The sequence below is a fragment of the Ursus arctos genome, unplaced genomic scaffold, assembly GCF_023065955.2.
Source record: "Ursus arctos isolate Adak ecotype North America unplaced genomic scaffold, UrsArc2.0 scaffold_3, whole genome shotgun sequence".
Taxonomy (NCBI): Eukaryota; Metazoa; Chordata; class Mammalia; order Carnivora; family Ursidae; genus Ursus; species Ursus arctos.
Genome location: NW_026622985.1, coordinates 53,316,855 through 53,336,968, shown reverse-complemented (window position 1 = coordinate 53,336,968; position 20,114 = coordinate 53,316,855). Strand labels below are relative to the sequence as shown.

Here is a 20,114-nt window from a genome sequence, read left to right as displayed (position 1 = left end):
CAAAGGGACTGAAGACTTGCACCTAACAGGGCCAAAAATGGCCATCGTCATAGAAACATGGAAACTTTTGAACTTTGCATTTGTCGTAATTTCACATTTCAGGGACTTTGAATTTTCTCTTGCTAACTAAATGAGACCTGATGCCAGGACGTTCCTATTCTGATGACCAGCAGCATGGAATGCATGGATCGTCATGCGACCAAGACGGAAACAAAGGAAGCAAAGCGTCTGGATAGTAGCTGGAGAGTCGTGAATTTAGTCACGTGGCTTCAAGTGGACTTAATGATGTGTCAGGGGGCGGGGACACTTAGCTTTATTTTGAACTCTGTATTCATTATTGCTGTATATGAGAATGTCTATACTTCGACCTAGTCACTATCTCATAAATTTGGTATAGATTATTCCATACTCTGCAAGTTCTGTTCTTTTCAAGTAATCCATTTTTTTCTTTATAAAGTTTCATAAAATAACTTCTTGGGATTTTTGAGGTAAGTTTACTTGAGTCAGGTGGACTCAACATACATTTCTGGTGGGGCCCAAAGTATGTGAAGCAGTTACGCGGGGAGCCTGCGGAACGAAGCTTCCTCCTGCACGTTGTGTTATGTGTGACACAGAGAAATGTGAGCAAGATGCAGCCTTGTGTCCTTAGATCGGTGTGGGTGCAAATACCTGTGAAGCCAGCCCAGCTTGCTCTGCGTTTAGGATAAGTGGACTAAAGTGTGAGAGGTGAGCTTGGAAAGGGAGGTTGGCTCAGAACTGGGGAGGGCCTCGAATACTGCCTCTACACCGTGGACTTTATTTTGTAGATAGTTTGTTCACAAGATTTGCACGTAGAAAAATTCCACGAAATGTTATGTTATGCTTCGAGTAACTAAATATATTATGTTAGATCAGACATCTCCTCTATTACATGGTAACGTGGACAAGTGGGAGTTGATGCCAAAAATTAAGAAAGTATAAAAAAGAGAGAAACTTAAAATGGAGGAAAAGTATCTGTTACATCTATTTTTTTTTTTTCTGTCTGTAGTTTGAGAAGTGATTGCATGATTTGATTTTCATGAGGGGAGCACTTGCACCCCTCTCACGGGATGTAGTGGCTGTAAGAGCTCAACGTGAAAGCCGGCGCCCTGGACGGTGATGAGTCACTGCACACATTTGCACAGAGGAGTGATGGGGTCAGGCAGGTGCTCTAGGAGGATGGGTTTGGTAAGCGTGTACGGGATGGTTTGAGTGGGGAGCGCCCAGCGGTTGGCAAGCGAGGTAGGAGCTATTGTTGTCATCTGGGCAAGAAGCAGTAATTTCTGTCTGAGCCTGGCAGGTGGCAGTGGGAAGAGAAAAAAAGGGAAATGCTGGAAGAAGAAACTTTTAAGAAATATCTTAAATGCAATTTTCTTATTTCATTCGTCAAGGGCATTTTAAATTGGTAGGAAGGAAGACCCAATTAGGAGGAGCTGTCTGATAACAGACTGAGTTTTCGAGGATTTTCCCAGGGCTCAGGGCCACATTTTGTATATATATGTACAGGGTTGTTTGCCTGAAACTATTGCGTAGGCTGGTACAGTTCTCCTTCTTAAGGAATCTTTGGATGCCACATGTATTCAGAAATGAGAAGAAATGTGAAGAAGAGTGGTTTGGGTGGTGTCAGCTCCCGGTTCATAGCTGTCTCCTGATTTCCTTTGATCTCTTGGCTTGTGCTGTGCCCTTTTGGGGGGCTGATCCAACATCCTCATTCACTGTGCCTCATCTCCTTGGTGTCAACGACCTTCCTTTCCACGCCACCTCAGCAACCCACTCCATGACCACACCCTAGGATTCTGGCTTCTGAGATACCCTGCCCTCTGTCAGAGCCCCCACCTTTCTCATCTGCTTTCTTGCACTAAACCTGTTCTTCAGACTCTGTGAATTTATTCCCTTGATATCCACCCTGTTTTCTGTCTGTCTGGCCTAGACTTCCCCCACTCCTTCACTTTCTCCCTGGTGTACCTGGACAATGTGGTCAATGATTTCGATTATCTGTCACTGGGACAGTGATTTCCTCGCTGTGGACCTTCCACAGAAGTACTCACCTCTTCTTCCACCTCTGAATCAACACCACAGCCTCTTCTCTCTCCGTATTCACTCTGTGACTGATGGTGGGCTCCCTTACACATGTATGGTTTTAAAGTTATCACAGCCCTTGATGTTACTTGGAAATCTTTTTGCTGACCCAAAGTTTGTACTCTTTCCCATTTTCTGGGGCAGCTATTCCAAATCTTTATTATTCTCTTCAAGGATGAAGCTTTCTTCCCCCACCTCATTCTCAGCATTTGAACTTGTCCTCATTTTATCTAGAAACAGAGGTCACTAAGAAGCAATTCTCCCAACTTTATATACAGCCCCCAGAGTTATTGATGCGTTCCCCTCTCGGTGATGGAACTGTGTCATTCCATTCTAAATCCCATGCCCCAAGGCCTCCTGATGCCATCCTGCCTGTCTATAACTGTTGATAGTGTTGGCTATTCTATCAGTTGGGATGATTTTGGCCGAAATTACAGAAAACCCAAACACAAGAGGCTTAAATAAGAGGCTACATAGGGGTGCTTGGCTGGCACAGTTGGTTGAGCAAAGGCAGACTCTTTGATTTCTGCTAAGGTCATGATCTCAGGGTCGTGAGATCCAGCCCCGCATTGGGCTGTACCCTGGGTGTGGAGCCTGCTTAAGATTCTCTCTCTCCCTCTGCCCCTCTCTGCTTGTGCAAGCTCGCGCGCGCTCTCTCTCTCTCAGCGCTACATAAAAGAAGTCTGGAAGTAGGACAGTTCCAGATTAGCTTAATTTAATGACTTGACCGTGTCATTAGGACCCAGTTTCTTTAGTCTTTCCTCCCTACCAATCACAACGTGTTAGCTCTATTTCCTCTTTAAACTGACCCTGGACTCCCATTGGCCAGGAGTGCACCACATTTACTTGCCTAAGCCAATCAGTGCAAAGGAATGGGATTTCCCCATAGATTTGAAGTTGTCTACGTTTTTAGCCTGGGTTTGGGGAGGGGTCCAGGCTCCTCTCAAGTACATAACTTTTCAGCGTCTGAACAAAACTGGAATTCTATTAGCAACGGAGAAGCCGGGGAGAATGGCTGCTGGGGACATAGTTACTAGTAGCTTCTACAGCTGCCTCCTCAGTGCTCAAAGACTTTGCTCCTTTTGAATTATAAGCACTGATTTTCTTCCTTCTCTGAATATTCTCTTTCTATATGTTGGCTTCCTCCATCGACTTTTCCTCTTTCTTCCTGTTAAATCTTGGCTTTCCTGGTGCAGTCACCTCACCATGTCTTTTTCTTGATCAGTGGTGTTTTCATGAGCTTAGTCATTCCTATGATTATATCTTATAGCTCCAACCTGACCGTTCTTAAATCTGTATCTCTCCATTGACCTCTATCTTTTGAGCTCTATTTTCTTTCTTCTTGTCTGTTCTTGTGTTCTGTATCTTGATTAATCGTATCACTTACTTACGGCAAAGAATTTTGCCTCCCATTGTACACCTTTTAATTAGTAACAGAATCTTGTTTTCTTCCTGGGCACCTTACCTTAAAAAAAAAAAAATGAAGCTCTTTGACTGGGAGATAATGACCTTTTTGCCCAAATCTTTTTCCTTCTTCTGGCCTTCCAATTTGAATTATCAGTAGAGTTTCAGAAGCCATCTTTGACCCTCAGGTGATCTTGAGGATGAAATTCGGGATAAAAAGGTGCTCGGGTATTTGTGACCGTAGAGCTGCCTACCATATTAGCTTTGGAATGCCTTCTGGATTCTTTTCATGGCAAGTAAGTCCTAGTTTATTTAGGCCACTGTGTGTGTGAAAATTGCAGCTAAATGTAATTCCTAACAGATACTTCTATGCTTGTTACCCAAGCAGCACACCCAATAGTTTTTCTCCCTCTCCCTCACTACCCACACTCTAATTCATGGATTATACTTTGGAAATAGTTCTAGGCCCCGGAAACAATAATATAAAACCAGGACAAGAATATCCATTCCACACTCAAAGATTTGTTAAAATTAAACAGTTTAACCATACCAAGTGTGGGCAAGGACATGTAGAATGGAAACTCCTCTTTTGTCTATGGGAATATCAATTAGAACAACCACTGTAGAGAATAATTTGGCAAGAAATAGTTTGGTTTAAGATGTTCAATCCTTATAACTCCATAAGCCAGAAGTTCTATTTTCAAATATGTGAAAGTCTTATATACACGTGCAAGGGAGAAGATATGCTCTGTTCCGCACTCTCTGTTAGAACAAAAAATTGGAACAACTTCAATTTTCATAACCAAGATGTGGATGAAGGTCATGTGTTCAATCATCTAAATTCTATAGAGCTTAAAATGAAAGAACTAGAACTACATATGTCATGATAGGTAAATCTCAAGAATAATGTTGAGCAAAAAGAGTCAGGCTCTGGGGTATATACAGCATGATGCCATTTATATAGTTGGAAAAAGTACAAATCAAATATATTAATTAGTATCCTGCTCTGTTATGCCTGCTGTTGCTGCCCCTATTCGGGTCTCATCATCTTTCACCTAGTACACTGGTCAGAGCTCAGTAATTTATCTGATTTTTACAATTCTCTCCATTCCAACTCACTGTAAACACTGTCACCAGTCTAGTCCTCTACTTAAAAATCCTTGGGTTTTTTTTACCACATGTAAGATAATCCAGTCTAGGGGCGTCTGGGTAGCTCAGTTGGTTGAACGTCTGACTCTCTGACTCTCGATCTCAGCTCAGGTCTTGATCTCAGAGTTGTGAGTTCAAGCCCCATGTTGGGCTCCAAGCTAGACATGGAGCCTACTTAAAAAAAAAAAAAAAAGATGATAATGCAGTCCAAAATTTTGGCATGGTATTTAAGATTGTTTCTGGAATCATCTCCCTTTACATCTTCCCTTAAGTTCCTGTGCTCATAGCATTCTCTGACTAGAATGACCCTCTCCTTCTTCCTCTTTCCTTTGCACTTGGCCCGAATATAAGCTTTCAAAGCCCAGATCCAGAGTCATCCTTTGTCCAGAATACTCCTAGACAAAATTGGTGGTTTACTCTGCTATCTACTCCCAGGACTTTATTCTTGCTGGTGGTATAAGAAGTTGGCATGTTGTGTTGCAGTTTTGATCTTGTAAGAGCAGGATATGTGTGTCCTGTATTTTGAGGTCCTTAGAACCCTTTTGCATATTTAGCCTGCAGTCTGTGGTCACAAGAGTGTAGTGGTATCTTTTTTTAATTGTGAGAGGAAAAGTTAGCCCTAGAATACAGTCTGTATTCAGTGTCTCAGCTCCTTTGGAAAATTCACACATATTCTAACACACAGAGCTTCAGGAGGAAGGCTTTTTCAAGTTCATCTTTTACTGCAACTGATAGCCTGAGGCCCATTCATTATAAAGTTGAATGACATTGCATTTTAGGGGAGTGATAAAAAGGATTGTATTGGAGATATAAAAGTTAACTTTTCAACCAGGAGAAACCTAAGAATGAATTAAATGGTGATTTTAAAAAAAGATTCCCTCCTTGAGAATATATGTACATTTTTTGTTTTAGGATTTCTTTTTCTTGGTACATAGACATATAATTATACAAAAATGGGATCCTCTTATAAAGACTGTTTTGTAACATTTTTTAACCTAATCTATCTGGAATATTTGCCCATGTCAACCAGTAGAGCTTTATCATCAGTTTTTTTGAAAAAATTCAGACAGAAATTACATTCTGAATTGCGTAGGTGTTCAGCGCACAGCATAACCACCACCCAGATCAAGACACAGAACATGTACCGGTAATGCAAAGGCTCTTTGTACCTTGGTGGCAGTGGGACAGTCCTGTGGCTTAGTTGTGGTGGGTACCTGAACACATGAATATACCTCCGATAACATTTTATAGAACTATACACAGTGCACATACATGCATACAAAATAAGCGCATGTAAAAACTGGTGAAATCGGAGTAGACTGTAGCCTGGCTAATTGTATTGTGCCAATGGTAATTTCCCGGTTTTGGCTAATTATATATACGATATTACCATTGATGGGAGCTAGGTGAAGGGTATACTGAACACTCTGCACTGTTTTGGCAACTTCTTGTGATTCTATAATTATTTTTTTTAAGTTAAGAAAAGTCTTCCTCGTGCCGTTTTATTATTTTAATGAATGTCTTGCAGGTTACTGGATAGATATGTAATAGCTTATATAACCAATTCTCTATTCATTTTCCGGAGTTTTTACTCATACCAACAACTTTATGATGAGCAACCTCGTATGTATTTTTCAAAGGGGTCTTATCTTAAAAAGAAAAAGCCACTACAAGGTTCTTGAAATCATTTTTCAATGAGTACACACAATTTTCAAGGTCATGCATTCCATAAGGTGAGACAAACCTGTGCAGTGGGGATAATCAACTCTCCCAGGACGAAAGCATTTCAGCAAAATTGTAATTTCTGGCTTTTCCATCTGCCCACAGCCCAAGGACATTGAACTCTGCACCAAGGAATAGAAGATATAAATGAAAGTGCAGCCTAACTAAAACAGGTCATTCCATTGTTTTTCAAGGGTGAAATATTTCTAGAAGATTCACTCAAAGGTAAGCTGCATGGCAAACTCAATTTTAGACTTTATTTAAAGGATAAAGCCACCTGAGTAGTTACCCTAAGTTTTCCTGTTGTTGTTCATCCTAATTTTTTCTAAAGTAAGCTCTATGCCCACCGTGGGGCTTGAACTCATGACCCCAAGATCAAGAGTCACGTGCTCTACTGAGTGAGCCGGCCAGATGCCCCTCTTCATCCTGATTTTTTATCTGATTTTAAGAAGACCAGCCTGGACCCAGGCTTCTGGAAACCATAATGTACTTTACACTCCTCCTCAATGGTTAGGGGGGAAAAGTAGATATATTTTTGGCAAAGCACCTGTTAAATGAGGGTTGTTTTCCGTTTCCATTGGCTCAGCAGGTGCCTTATACTCTAATAATTTATGAAGGTATTTTTTGTTGTTGCTGTTTTTGGCAGTTGTTTTGATTTCACGTCTATTACTGGTAATTCGTCTTTGATCCCAGGAACTCGTTATTTGTCATTAACTCACATACATGAGAGGAATATAATGAAATGATTTCTGCTTCTCAGATGGCCAGCAAAGACTCACACTTGTCAGTGAGATCGGTGTTGAGTTTGCTGTGGTTACATGTTAATATTTGAATAAAAACATGTTGAGGTCATTGATATTGGTGTTTCTCACAAGGCCTTCGTTGCAGTGGTGAGATTTACCTTATCACAGGTAAAAAACTGCTCTCACATGACCTTATTTCCTTTCACTTCCAAACTCTTACTTCCGACTCCAGCTGAGAAAATTGACTTTCTCTCTGAGTCCCATTTTAGAGCAATGACACATATGGCCTGCCTTTTCTCATCAGCTTCATCACATTCTGTCTCTTCCTTCTTTTAAGCTTTGCTTTTCTCGTTTTATCCACGGAGCTATTTCTAGAATAAACCACTGTAATGCCAACGAATCTTAGTGTTTATTGTTTTACCCTTTCTATTTATGCTGTATGTAACTCTTGTATGTATCTTTGCATAGGTATGTTTGACTCTTTGGCTGGAATACCAAATTTTGATAGCAAAAGCAGATAGTGATTAACTTTGTAAATTGCCCATCTGTTTACTTGTCTAGTAACTAAGTATGTAAACATTGATTTCAGAAGAGAACTGGGAGCATATGCAAATACTTGCCTCAACTGGAATTTAAGATAGATTAATTATGAAAAAGCAAATTTTCTCTTTCTTTGCATAACCTGCTTAAACTTTCGCTCAGCTGTTAGTTTTCCTTGAGAACAGGAGTGTAATCAGAAAGACCATTAATGACCTAAGTGTTCTATATTGTGGAGTTACTCAAGTTTTTAGACTGGCCTATGATTGTTGGTCTCTTTACAGATTTTTGGGTATTTTTGTTCTCCTTTACATGTTCTGCTTCTTTTAAGCTATTCTTAAACAGAAGATGTGGTTATGGGGGCGCCTGAGTGGCTCAGTCGCTAAGCGTCTGCCTTTGGCTTGGGGCGTGATCCCAGGGTCCTGGGATCAAGCCCCACATTGGGCTTCCTGCTCCACTGGGAGCCTGCTTCTTCCTCTCCCACTCCCCCTGCTTGTGTTCCCTCTCTCGCTGGCTGTCTCTCTCTCTGTCAAATAAATAAGTCTTTTTTTTTTTTTAAAGAAGATATGGTTATGCACATGGAATTTATTTGGCGAATTTTGGAACTAAATCAGAGCCTTTGAGAGAGAAGACATTCCAAAGGGCTTTTGCTTGCATGGTTGCTTTTTACCTCTATGGGTCTGTTGCTTTTGAACTCTAGGACAGTGTTAATAAATTGTCGAGCTGAATTACCTCATATTTGACTTCCTTTTTGGGAGTTTGTAGGTGGTACTAATGATCTTTCCCTCCTCGAAAACATATAATGAATGCCCTCTTTATTCTCCAGTGTAACCTTGGGCCGTGAAACCCCCTCTCAGCTGGGCCCCAGTTCTGCAGGCATCTGCCTGCTTGGCCTGTTATTACTCCGTGAATCATTGCTGGCCTTATTAAACTATTTTGGGCAGCAGCCTTTCCGTTCTCCTCCCGTGAACCATGAGGCCTGGAGTTGCTGCAGCAGTATGGGCCCAGTGTGGAATTTGAATGTGAAGGAAGGAAGTTTCACTGGTTTGGAATATAGCACTCTACCTCCTAGAAGAGTAGAGTGTCTGCCCTCTGAGGCCACTTTGTGTCACGAAATGTTTCTTTTGTTTTAAAAAGTGATCCCAGAAAGTTCATCCTTGAACGTCTAGTGTTTAAAATGCTTGGATATAAGGCAGTTTAGTCTCCCCACTGCACCCCCTCCCTGATTTTCTTTCGTTTGCTCAAGCATATCCATGATCCTGATTTGTGTTGGTGGTCTTCTCTAGCTCTTCTGTTCTAACCTGTCTCAGATCCATAGATGCACAGTATGCACCTTGCCAAGAAAGCACAGTACAGTGGAGAAGGTGGCCTCCCATCAGACAGACCTACATTCAGATCCCAAGGATGGTGGGCAAATGATATAACTTCTTTAAGGTTAAGATAGGAAACGTGTGGCCAACCTCATAGGGTGGTATAAGGATTAAGAGGAGACATGGAAACACTAGGTAATGGGAAACCTGGCCACTGGTTAGAACTAGTCAGTAGAGAAAGTCCTCTGGCCTTTGTTAAGGAGACATTATAATTTGTGTAGTCTACATGTTTCTTTTTACAGATCAGTCACTGAGACCCAAAGAGGCTGTGCTTGCCTGATGACACATAACTGTACATGGAGGAGCGAGGATGAGAATCCAGATTTCCTAACTCTTAGTCCAGTGGTTTTCCATGCTATCACATCACTTCCCCATGTGTCGCTGGCTCAGAGCCACATTTGAACTATTCTTAGCCTTCTTCATGGAGGTATTTGTTGTTCATCAGAAAATACTTGTTTCATATGCTGTTCCTTTGTTTTCTTAGCATCTTAAAAAAAGCAGAGATGGAGAATGTGTTAGTTTCCTATTGCTGCTATAACAAAACTCAGTTGTTGAGTCTTGTGGCTTCAAACAATACAAATTTATTCCCTTGCAATTCTGGAGGTCAGAAGTCTAAAATCAGCGTGTCAGCAGGGCTGTGTTCCTTCTGGAGGCTCTTGTGGAAAATCTGCTTCTTTGCTTTCTCCACCTTTTCCAGACGACCTGCATTCTTTGGCTCAGGGTGCCACATCACATCTCATTTTCCATCATCCCATCTCATCACGTTGCAGTCTACTAATGGATCGCCTGCCTCTCTCTTAGAAAGACCCTGTGCTTGCATTGGCCCTACATGGATAATTCTGGATAACCTCCTCATCTCCAGGGCCTTACTTTAATCCTATTTCTAAAGTCCATTTTGCCATATAAGGTAACATTCACTGGTTCCGAGGATTAGGCTGTGGATATATTTGGTGGTTGTTATTCTACTTGCCACAGACAGACATCTGCCTTACAAGCCAGAATTCTCCAATCATCCTTCTTTTTCACTTATATTCCTGAATGTCTCAAAATTAAATCACATCAGTTTGTTCCCATACATTTTTCTAGCCATTTACTCTCCTCCCTCTGTGCCCCATAATGAATTCCTCCTTTTAGAATAAACCTATTCTAGAAATGGAAGGTACTGACATCACCCACTCAAATGACTATTCATACTTCTTGGCTTACTCTCATGTTGGAGGGGCAATGATTAGGGAATGGATGTCTGGGAGCATCCCTACAGTTCACTTTCTACCTCTGAACATATACTTCTTAAGAGAATATTCAATAATTTTTAGAATTAAAAAAAAATCTTCAGGGGCACCTTGGTGGCTTAGTCGGTTAAGCATCTGCCTTCAGCTCGGGTCATGATTTCGGGGTCCTGGGATTGAGCCCCATGTTGGGCTCCCTGCTCAGTGGGGAACCTGCTTCTCTCCTTCCCTCTCCCCCTGCTTATGTGCTCTCTGTCTTGCTCTCTCAAGTAAATAAATAAAATCTTTAAAAATAAATCTTCAGATTCTACCATGTATTATTTTGGGGATTTGGATTAGGAGAGGTTTGCTTTCCTCTTTTGGAATACAGATTCTCTTTGAATTATTGTCAGCAGAAATCACACTGATGAATTTATTTAATTAGGGGCCCTTAGACATTCTAAGCCTAGGGTCCCTAAACCTGTAAGGCGCCATGGAAGGCCTTCATGGAGCTGAACCTCTTGGGGCTGTACAAAGCTAAAAGATTGTTTTTCTGGAAAGACTTCATTCTAACATTCATTAGACTTTTAAAGAGGTTACTTACCCAGGAGAGGTTAATGATCTGCTGAACTGATGGCAGGAGGATTATTTTCCTTTTCCCCTTGATGGGTAAAAGGCCTTTAGAAGTACACTGCATATATTTTTTTAAAAATAAATGATGTGATCTTTTTTTTAGCTGCAACTCAACTTCCCTCATTCATATTGAAATAGACCTCCCACTGAAGCCCATGTCTTTTTTGCTGTCAGCAATAAAAGGTTTATTCTGTGTCTGCTGGAATATTCTGAGATATCTTTAGAACAAACAAGATATAGGAAACCTTTGTTAAGTGTAATCTAAATCTTGGGTAGGCAATATATAATTTGCTTAGACAGGAATTGAAGGTAAAAAGTGTTGTGTTCTTCCCCCTAAATCTCCCTGAACACGATGTTTTATTTGCAGTTTTTTTCTTTTAGTACCTATTTCTTTGGAACTGAAAACTCATTCCTTTTAGTGTTTTGCCATGTATTTCCCCCCTCACCTGATCACTATTTACCCTTTCTTCCAACTCCTTAAGTTTCCTCATAAAGAATGTATCATATTTTCCTGCTTTTATCATTAACTTTGTCTTCACCTTTACCCTTACCTTGCCTTATGGGAATGAAAAGAATGAGGACTCACTTTTGGAATTTGCTTAATTTCCATAAGGTGCTAGATATATGAGGCTTAACAGTAGTAAAAAAATATTGTATGTGCATAAGGCAGAATGGGCAGTGAAATCCAACAATTTGCTAACTGAGTCACTACAATGTAATTTAAAGCTTAGTGAGCATAACATAAATGACCAAAGGTGATTATTTGTGTTTTATGAATCAGGAAGTTTTTTAAATGCAGTTTGGAAATTAAGCTTAGAGGACTGTGAAAGGGAGTTCAGGAAGGTTACCTGATTTAGCAAACCAGCTTTGTAGCACCAGGCAAAAGAGGGAGCCTTACACTGAGAGGGTTCTTAGTCCCCCCCCCCCCTTTTTTTTTCTTAATGTGTGGTATTTTGGAGATAATTATTCCTCAGGCATTAAATAGGATAAATACAAATTCTCTTTGAAAACTGTGGGACATTATGCCAAAATAATGCTTAACTATTATGAAAGGAATATGTGCTTTTGATAAAACTCCTTTATGCTCATTTTTATTTAGAACAAGAATTTAAGTCTCATTTGGGCTGACTTAACCATTTTATAGATAGGGCAAAAATGAGGTGAGGGTAGATGGTTTTTACAGCATTGTGCAACTATTTAGTGACAAAGTTGGTGATAAAATCCAAGATTCCAGAAACTAAACGAGTGATTTTTATTATACCATATTGCCTGTGTTCTGTAGGAGGAGGAGAAGGTTGGATGATGAAGGAAACACATTTCATAGCTTGTAGATCAAACCGCAGTGAGATATACCTGTACCCAGCAGCATGGCTAAAATTCAAAAGACTGACAATACCAAGTGTTGACTAGGATATGGAGCAACTGGAGAGGTCAGGAGGCATGGCTGGTGGGAGTAGAGAAAGACACAGCCACCTGGGAGAGCAGGCTGGCAGTTTCTAATGTTAGACACATTTACCCTAAGGCCTAAGAGTCCTGCTCTTGTGCATTTACCCAAGAGAAAGGCCTGTATACAAATGTTCCTTGCAGCTTTATTATTACAACCAAAAGCTGGAAATAGTTCGTATGTTCCTCAACTGGTGAACAAACAGCTTGTGGTATATTTATACGGTGGAATACTACTCATCAACGAAGGGGAAGGGATTGCTGATACACTGTGGCTGGAGCTCAAGAACGTGTTGAAAGAAAGAAACACGAAAAGAGCATATTCTGCACGATTCCATTTATATGAAGCTCTAGAACAGACAAAACTAATTGATAAGGTTGGAAATCAGAGGGGTGAGTGAGTGTGGGAGTTGAGTGCAGAAGGGCGCTTTTTGCTGAGGGAATGTTCTGTATGCTGCTTCAGGTGGCGGTAGGTATACACATTTGTCCAAACTCATCAAACTGTACACAAACAGGGATACATTTTGTTGTATATAAATCATACCTCAATGTAGTTGAATTTTTAAAAAATAAGAAATAGGATCATGAGCTGCTAAGGTGGCAAACAGCAAAGTACACTTGGTATAAGGCAAACATATTATTACCATGCCTTTGAATTTCCTGTGGTTCCATTTTGTTTCTCAAACTTGTGGTCCTTCGGTTATTGTCCCCTTGGCACTTGTCTGAGAGCACAGATATAACTACAAGCAAGCCTACCATTGTAAGAAAAAAACTGAACAATCCACCCATGCACATTTCCATGAACAAGTTTCTTCTTTGCTTGAGGATATTTTGCCAACTTAAGCGGTAATCATGGGAATCATTTAGAGCGTCAGTTATTAATTCTTCTTTAGTTACCAAAATTTTACCAGCATCCCTGTATATGCAAATAAAATAATACCCGGAGAAATGCCAAGTGCTTTTCTGTTCTCGAGGAGGAAGTTTAGAGGATTTGTAGACTGAGTAGGTTGAATTTATAGCCATCGTCTCTGTTAAAAAAATCTAAAAATAAAAACGTTGGCATCATAGTTGGTGTTCTGAGTCATATTTTAAATCCTGTGAGCCTCTAGCTTAGCAAAATGCTATTCAGAAAACCCTAAACGGCATATATAATGTATCCTTGTCTTGCCAACTCTCCTGCCGGCTTCTTTCAGAGATTTCGTTCAGCAAAATGTCTAAGACTAGAACTGAAGTCATATGAGCCCCCTTGAAATGAGTTCTAGACATAAGATGAAAGCAGCATTGCTTATAAGCAAGCCAGAGATTCCCAAGAGCTTTCTCGGTCGTGTGCTTGAGGATTATTAAGTAACTTTTAGAACCCAAGGCACATTATGGAGAATCTAATTGAATAACAGTTCGATTTTTGTTTATTCAAGGGTTTTCTTGCTCAACAAAATAATGCCAGTAGTATTATTTATCCCGCTTTTGGCTATCTTACTTTCACATAGTGCGTTTATTAATTTGTTTACCAAAAATTGACTGAGTACCTATCATATGATAGGTATTTTGCTTGACAGCAGGATATAAAGAAGAAAAAGAATGATGTCTGCCCTCCAGGAGCTTACCGTTCAGTAAGGAGAGATGCAAACAAATACTTTATTGTGATAAATGTGATTGCCAGAATAAGGTGTGTGCAGGGGCGGCCTGGTGTGTGCCCGCCTGTGAATGTTAAGTCTGTCTAGTCTAACCTGTCACTTAAGCCCGATGTTTCCTTACTGATTTTCTGTCTGGATGATCTAGCCATTGATGAAAGGGGGCATTAAAACCCCCTGTTACTATTGGATTGCTGTCTATGTCTTCTCTCAGGTCCATTAATATTTGCTCTACATATTTAGGTGCTCCTATGCTGGGTACATAAATATTTACCCCGATTATATCTCTTGCTGGATTGACTTCTTTATCATTATATAATGACCTTCCTTGTCTCTTATTAATGTCTTTGTCTTAAAGTCTATTTTGTCTGATGTAAGTATAGCTACTAAGTTTTCATTTCCATTTCCATTTAAAGTGATTGTTGATAGGTATGCACTTATTGCCGTTTTGCTCATTATTTTCTGGCTGTTTTGTAATTCCTTTGTTCCTCTACTCTTGTTCTCTTCCTTTGCGATTTGATGCTTTTCTGTAGTGGTCTGCTTAGATTCCTTTCTCTGTATCTTTTGTGTATCTGGAAATGTCAGGGAAGAATGGACTGAAAGCCTCATTTGAGCCACACCCTGGATGGTGGCTGCTCGGCCATATTCACAGCGAGGGCAGGGATGGCTGGCACAAAGGCTCAGAAACAGTTTGTGGGGAACTGCCAAGTGGAGGGGTGTTGTTGGAGGGTGAAATGTGAGCTGGATAGTTACGGGAATCGAGGCTTGTGTGTAATACAGAAGGCTTGAGACCTCCTCGCATCAACTGGTAGTCCTCAATCCTGTGCATTTTAATCTGGAAGGCTTGTTTTAAAACGTTCATACTAAGATCCCAGGACCATTGAATTAGAATCTTCAGGAAGAGGACTTGAGCATGTTCGGTTTTTTAAAATGTCCACAGGTGATTCTGATTTGCAGATTATCTATTATTTGTAGGTAATGAGTATCTACCGAAGAAATTTGAACAGGGGCATGACATGCCCTGACATGTTCACACCAAGGACTGGAGAGCTTTTTATGAACTGGTGTCCATCTTGCAAACACTGTTTCTGCAGCTGCAAATGGATCACTCTCACTTTCCTCAGCTCGGAACACCCAGAGGGTCATTGTTCTAGACATAAAGAAATAATAGGTCCGGTTACCACCGCATACCAAGCCCTATTATAGGAGTTCACCTAGTCATTGTGTCTGCCTCTTCACCACCCCAGGGCAAACCTGAAGGCTGATAAGGTGTTACTCTATAGCTATTTAAGGGTCATTTTAATATAACAGAGTTAAGTGTTCTGTCTCTTTAACTCCAGGTGTGCCCGCCTGATCCATGGAAGCCAAGACAGTTCCTCTACTCAACCTTTTCCGTGTCACAAATATGGGTCAGATAATGGCTGTGGGGCTGCGTGTGTCAAATCCGCCGGCTCTCTGAACTCTAACCACACTGAGGTGTAAAGGAAAAAGCCTGATTTAAACAGTTAGCAGAACCCACCTCTCTTCCTGCTTTTCTCCTCTTCTGTGTAACCCAGTGATGCCCTTTGCTACAAACAGTGACAGATAAAGACAGTGAAATGTTCGCATGTGACAAGGAGCTGCCGAATGCATTTTTAGCCCTAGGAAGCTAGAGATTGCTCCTGAGGGGAAGTTTTCCTTCCTCAGGAATTGAACCTGAAAGAAGAGCCATCCTTGTAGAAATCATTTGAGACCTTTCAGTACTTCTCACTTCAAGCAGGCCTGCCTACGGGGCAGAAAGTTTTTATTTTTAATTGAGAGGCCCAGCAAGGAGAGATGTGGAAAATGTCTTGGGTTTTGGAATATTTGGCCTGGAATTGGGGTATTACTTCTAGTCTTAAAAGGGCACCTGGCCACATATGATAATAGGTGGGCATCCTTTCTTGTGTTCCAAGACCTAGACAACAAATAAAGTCAGATAAGTCCACTGACCTCATCACCTTCCATCTACACACACTTCTGAGATGCATGGTGAAAGGGGTGATGGAGGGGGTTTGTTATTATAGCTATAAGTCAGTGAAGAGCCTGCCAGGAGAATTTTTCTTTCCTCTCTTGGCTTCTTTTAATCAGACCTCAAGCTCATATATATGGTATTTAAAACCTTGAACTCTGCGGTCATACCATTTATTTAGCAATCTTTAATAACGTTTTCTGAATATAAATTATATGTATAGGTCTACAGTGCTCTTATGTTGTAAAGACCCGAAGACGTGTATAAAAATGATAAATTGCTGTGCCTCTTACCTTGTCCCCTTTGCATATATGTGTGTATGCGCATAAAAAAGAAACGAAAAAAAGAGGACATTAATGACAGCCAGATAGAGCTGATTTGTATTACCCCCAAAGAAGGGGAAACAAGCAACCACCCTGAACCAGGACAAATCTGATTCTTGGGCAGAACCTTGAGTAGCACTGCTATAGGTCTAAATATTTGGAGTGGGGGGGGGAACCTTGTTGGAAATGGAACAGTCTCCTAACCCCTGGTGGATTGGCGAGCCTCTCACATAGGCCTCAGGACTGCAGATTAAGCTGGAGATCATTGATCATCAAAACATTTAAAAATTGAATGTCTGGGGTGCTTGGGTGGCGCAGTCGGTTGAGTGCCCAACTCTTGATTTTGGCTGGAGTCGTGATCTTGGGGTCATGAGATTCAGCCCCGCCTCAGGCTCACTATCCCCATGGAGTCTGCTTGGAATTTTCTCTCTCCCTCTGCCCCTCCTCCCGTTTGCACGCTCGCTCTCTCTCTTTCTCAATAAATAAATAAAATCTTTAAAAAATCACAATATAAAAAATGGAATGGCTGCCTCAGAATGTAAGAAGTTGCCCATCAGTGTGTCTGTACCAGTTAAACCCAGCCTCATCCAAGGGGGGCAGGCATCAAGGAAATGTGTAGTAAATAAATGTCCACGTGACAGCATTGGCAAGAAGCTTCACCCAGTTATCGGAGTCAGTAGCTCTATGTAGGACTCCAGAGTGGGACCCTACCAAGAGGATAAGTCACAGCTTGAGAAAAACAAGTGCAAAAGTGTGAGGGGAGAGGCTCTCACTATTTTCCCCCCATATTTTAAGTGATTAAATATATCATCTTGAATATATTCTCATAAGAGTATTGAAAGTACATTAATAAGGAGAGGGGGGAAAACCCCTTTGATTTGATATCCAAATACAGCCCCCCATTGTCTCTTTGATCTTTATTTTCAGTATACATTTTTACATATTTTCTGCATTTTTCTATTTAGCATGTTTCTTTTAACATGAAGAGGTTATAAGTTACGTTCTTTGCAAATGATTTTAGAGGCAATGGTATTCCTGATACGAAATAATATATTCTAGTCTTAACTTGCTTAACTTTTCCCCTACTGTTGGGCATGAAGGTTGTATCGACTTTTTCCCTATCATAAATATTGAATAAAAGGGTAAGAGTATTTTATAACATTTGAATAACAATTGCTCAGTACATTTCCCAAATATTTTTACTGATTTATACTGTAATCAACAATATATGTCAAAATTTGCCAATCCTTCCTCTTCTTGGGTATTGATAGTTAAAATTACTAACTTCACATGTGGAAAATGATATGTGCAACTGAATCAGCTAAGGGAGGGTTTTGTTGGGTTGACAGCAGGGGTCGTGCACAGGGCAGGCGGCAGGAAGCAGAGCTGAAATTTGGCAGGGCCTCAGACATGGCAGCAGTCCCCCCAAATCTGCACTCCCCCGCTGGGAAGCCCAGCCCACCTGGCCTCTCCATCTGACTTGTCTCTTTATGTGCCTCTCACGTTGTCCCTGGCTGTGCCTTACAGCACGTGTGTGCTGTCTGTCTTTCTGTGTCTCATTCTGCATTTCTGCATTTGGCCTCTCTTTGCCTTCCAGCCCTTCTCTGTCTACCCACCCTGCCATCCCATTCTCTCTGCTTTCCCTGCACCTGGTTCAGAATAGCACCCCCGGCAGTCCCACGGGTCTCCCAAGTTCAGTGTCATTAGAGTCAGCTTCGGTCCCTGTGTCTACCTTTCAAATTCTGGACAGAGACAATCACGTTGGCTCAGGTTAGTCAGTACGGTGGCTGCCCTTGGTTTGGGTCACTCCAGGGGCCAGGGAGGAGCTGGTTCTCAGAAGGGTGCTGAGGAGAGGAGTCCCTCTTATAGGTGGCATAATAAGACTGGATAGTCCTGACTCCACCTGCCCCACCAACCCCCCTCACGATGAGCTCCTCTCTGCAGAGAGAATTCAACAAGCGTGCCTTGTGTTCTTCGTGGGCCTACTAAAGAAAGAGGATTAGTGCAGACCCTTTCTGGATAGTTTCCACCATTTGCAATAGATGACCTATCTTTTAGGATGGGACTTGCTGTCCCTGAAGTGAAGAAGAATTCGCTGGGTGAGCCCTGTCTCCGACATGGTGTGTGTGCAGGGTGAGTGGGTGAGGGACACGGCAGAGCGTCCGTGACGTGACGGCCACACTTAGAGCTTTGCGCTTTGCCTTTTCTTTTAATTTTTTTCTGCTCCTAAAGCTGTAACTCATCCTGCCTTTTCATTCATTTTTCTTTCCTTTCCTTTTTTTCCCCTTGCCCTTTCTGTATTCACCCTTAGGTAGTAAGCTCACTTTGTATTCAGAATTAACCCTGGGGTTTTCCACTGGGAGGACGATTCATTACCCCCCCCCCCCCCCCCCGGAAGCTCCGGGTCAGCGCCCGCATTGGCAGGTCGTGGCGGGTACGGAGCAGACAGATCCTTGACCTGAAAACCTGACGCGGGGCTGGGGAGGATTAGCCCCGATGGCAGGGTGAACGGCAAGGCCGTGAGTCAGAACCAGGTGGTCAGGCTAGAATGAGGTCAGGCTGAAGAATGGGGGCTGAGCCGGCAGCGCAGGGTAAGTCAGAGGAGGGCCAGGAGGCGGTGGGAGAAGAGCCAGGAGGGTGGCCTGAGTTATCACACTCTTCCCAATTCTCCTGCGGGGTTGCTGGAATGATCAATCTCGTAAGGCCTCCTATTTCTTCAGTTGTTCGATGAGTGATACGGATTCGTGAATCCACATTCTAAAGGCATCAAGGGCATCCACTGAAAACTTAATTTCCCTCCCATCCTGGCCACTCAGCCACCCAGTTCCCTGCAAGAGAATAGTTCTGTGGTTGAGGGCATCGAGGCACCAAGAGGCAGCTCTCTCAAGGTCACGCTGTGGCAAGGGCAAGCCTGTCTTTCTGCCACCCACGTTTGTGCTGTCCCCCCTGCATCCCCCTGTTTCCCGTTGGAATTCTTTATAACCCAGTCCAGACACTGTAGAATTTGAGGATAGCGATTATTATTTTTTTAACGATCTGTTTTCTATCTTTCACCTATATGATATCTTTTCTGAGGCCAGGCCAATCCTGTTAGTCCCTATCACAGTGTACATAAGTTATTCTAGGGTCTTTAAAAAATAAATTACATGCACAATACTAATGATGTTAAAGGTACAGAGATTCCACAGATGTCTTTGAGGGGCTTGCTATGTGCAGCCTCTCTGCTAGGTGTAGGACATAGTAGCAATGATGAATGGAATCTGCATTGACTGTAGAAACATTTGAGAAGTTACTGAAATTTACTACTTTTCATGTATTTTCTCTACAAAATACATTTTTAAAAATTCAGCAACATGGGGGCGCCTGGGTGGCTCGCTCAGTTAAGCATCTGACTCTTGATTTCAGCTCAGGTCATGATCTCAGGGTCGTGAGATCGAGCCCTGCATTGGTCTCCACAGTCAGTGTGGAGTCTGCTTGTCCCTTTCCTTCCCCTTACTTGCACCCCCCCATAAACAAACAAACAAACAAATAAATAAATAAATAAATTCTTGTTTAAAAAATTCAGCAATATGACTTTCTATATGACTGTTATAATTCAACAAAGTTTTTGTAAAAAAAATCTTGCAATGTGAATTCTTTGGTTTGCTTTCATTTCCAGATAAGCGGACATTTACTGAAATTAGGTCTTTGAGGGGACACCTGGGTGGCTCAGTTGGTTAAGTGTCCAACTCTTGATTTCTGCTCAGGTCATGATCTCAGGGTCATGAGACAGTACCCTATGTTGGGCTCCTCGATGTGTGTGGAGCTGGCTTAAGAGTCTCTCTCTCTCCCTGTGCCTTCCGCCCTCAACCCTCTGTTCACATG

At 41.7% G+C, this 20,114-nt stretch overlaps 1 protein-coding gene across 1 annotated transcript in view; it reads left to right on the top strand.

Annotated features, from left to right (window-relative positions):
• Window positions 1-20,114, top strand: part of OSBPL3 (oxysterol binding protein like 3) — a 250,126-nt gene that overhangs the window by 118,413 nt on the left and 111,599 nt on the right. The window contains exon 14 of the mRNA XM_057304348.1: window positions 6,478-6,597. The gene's annotated coding sequence lies outside the window, so the exon portion shown is untranslated. The remainder of the gene's footprint in view (window positions 1-6,477; window positions 6,598-20,114) is intronic.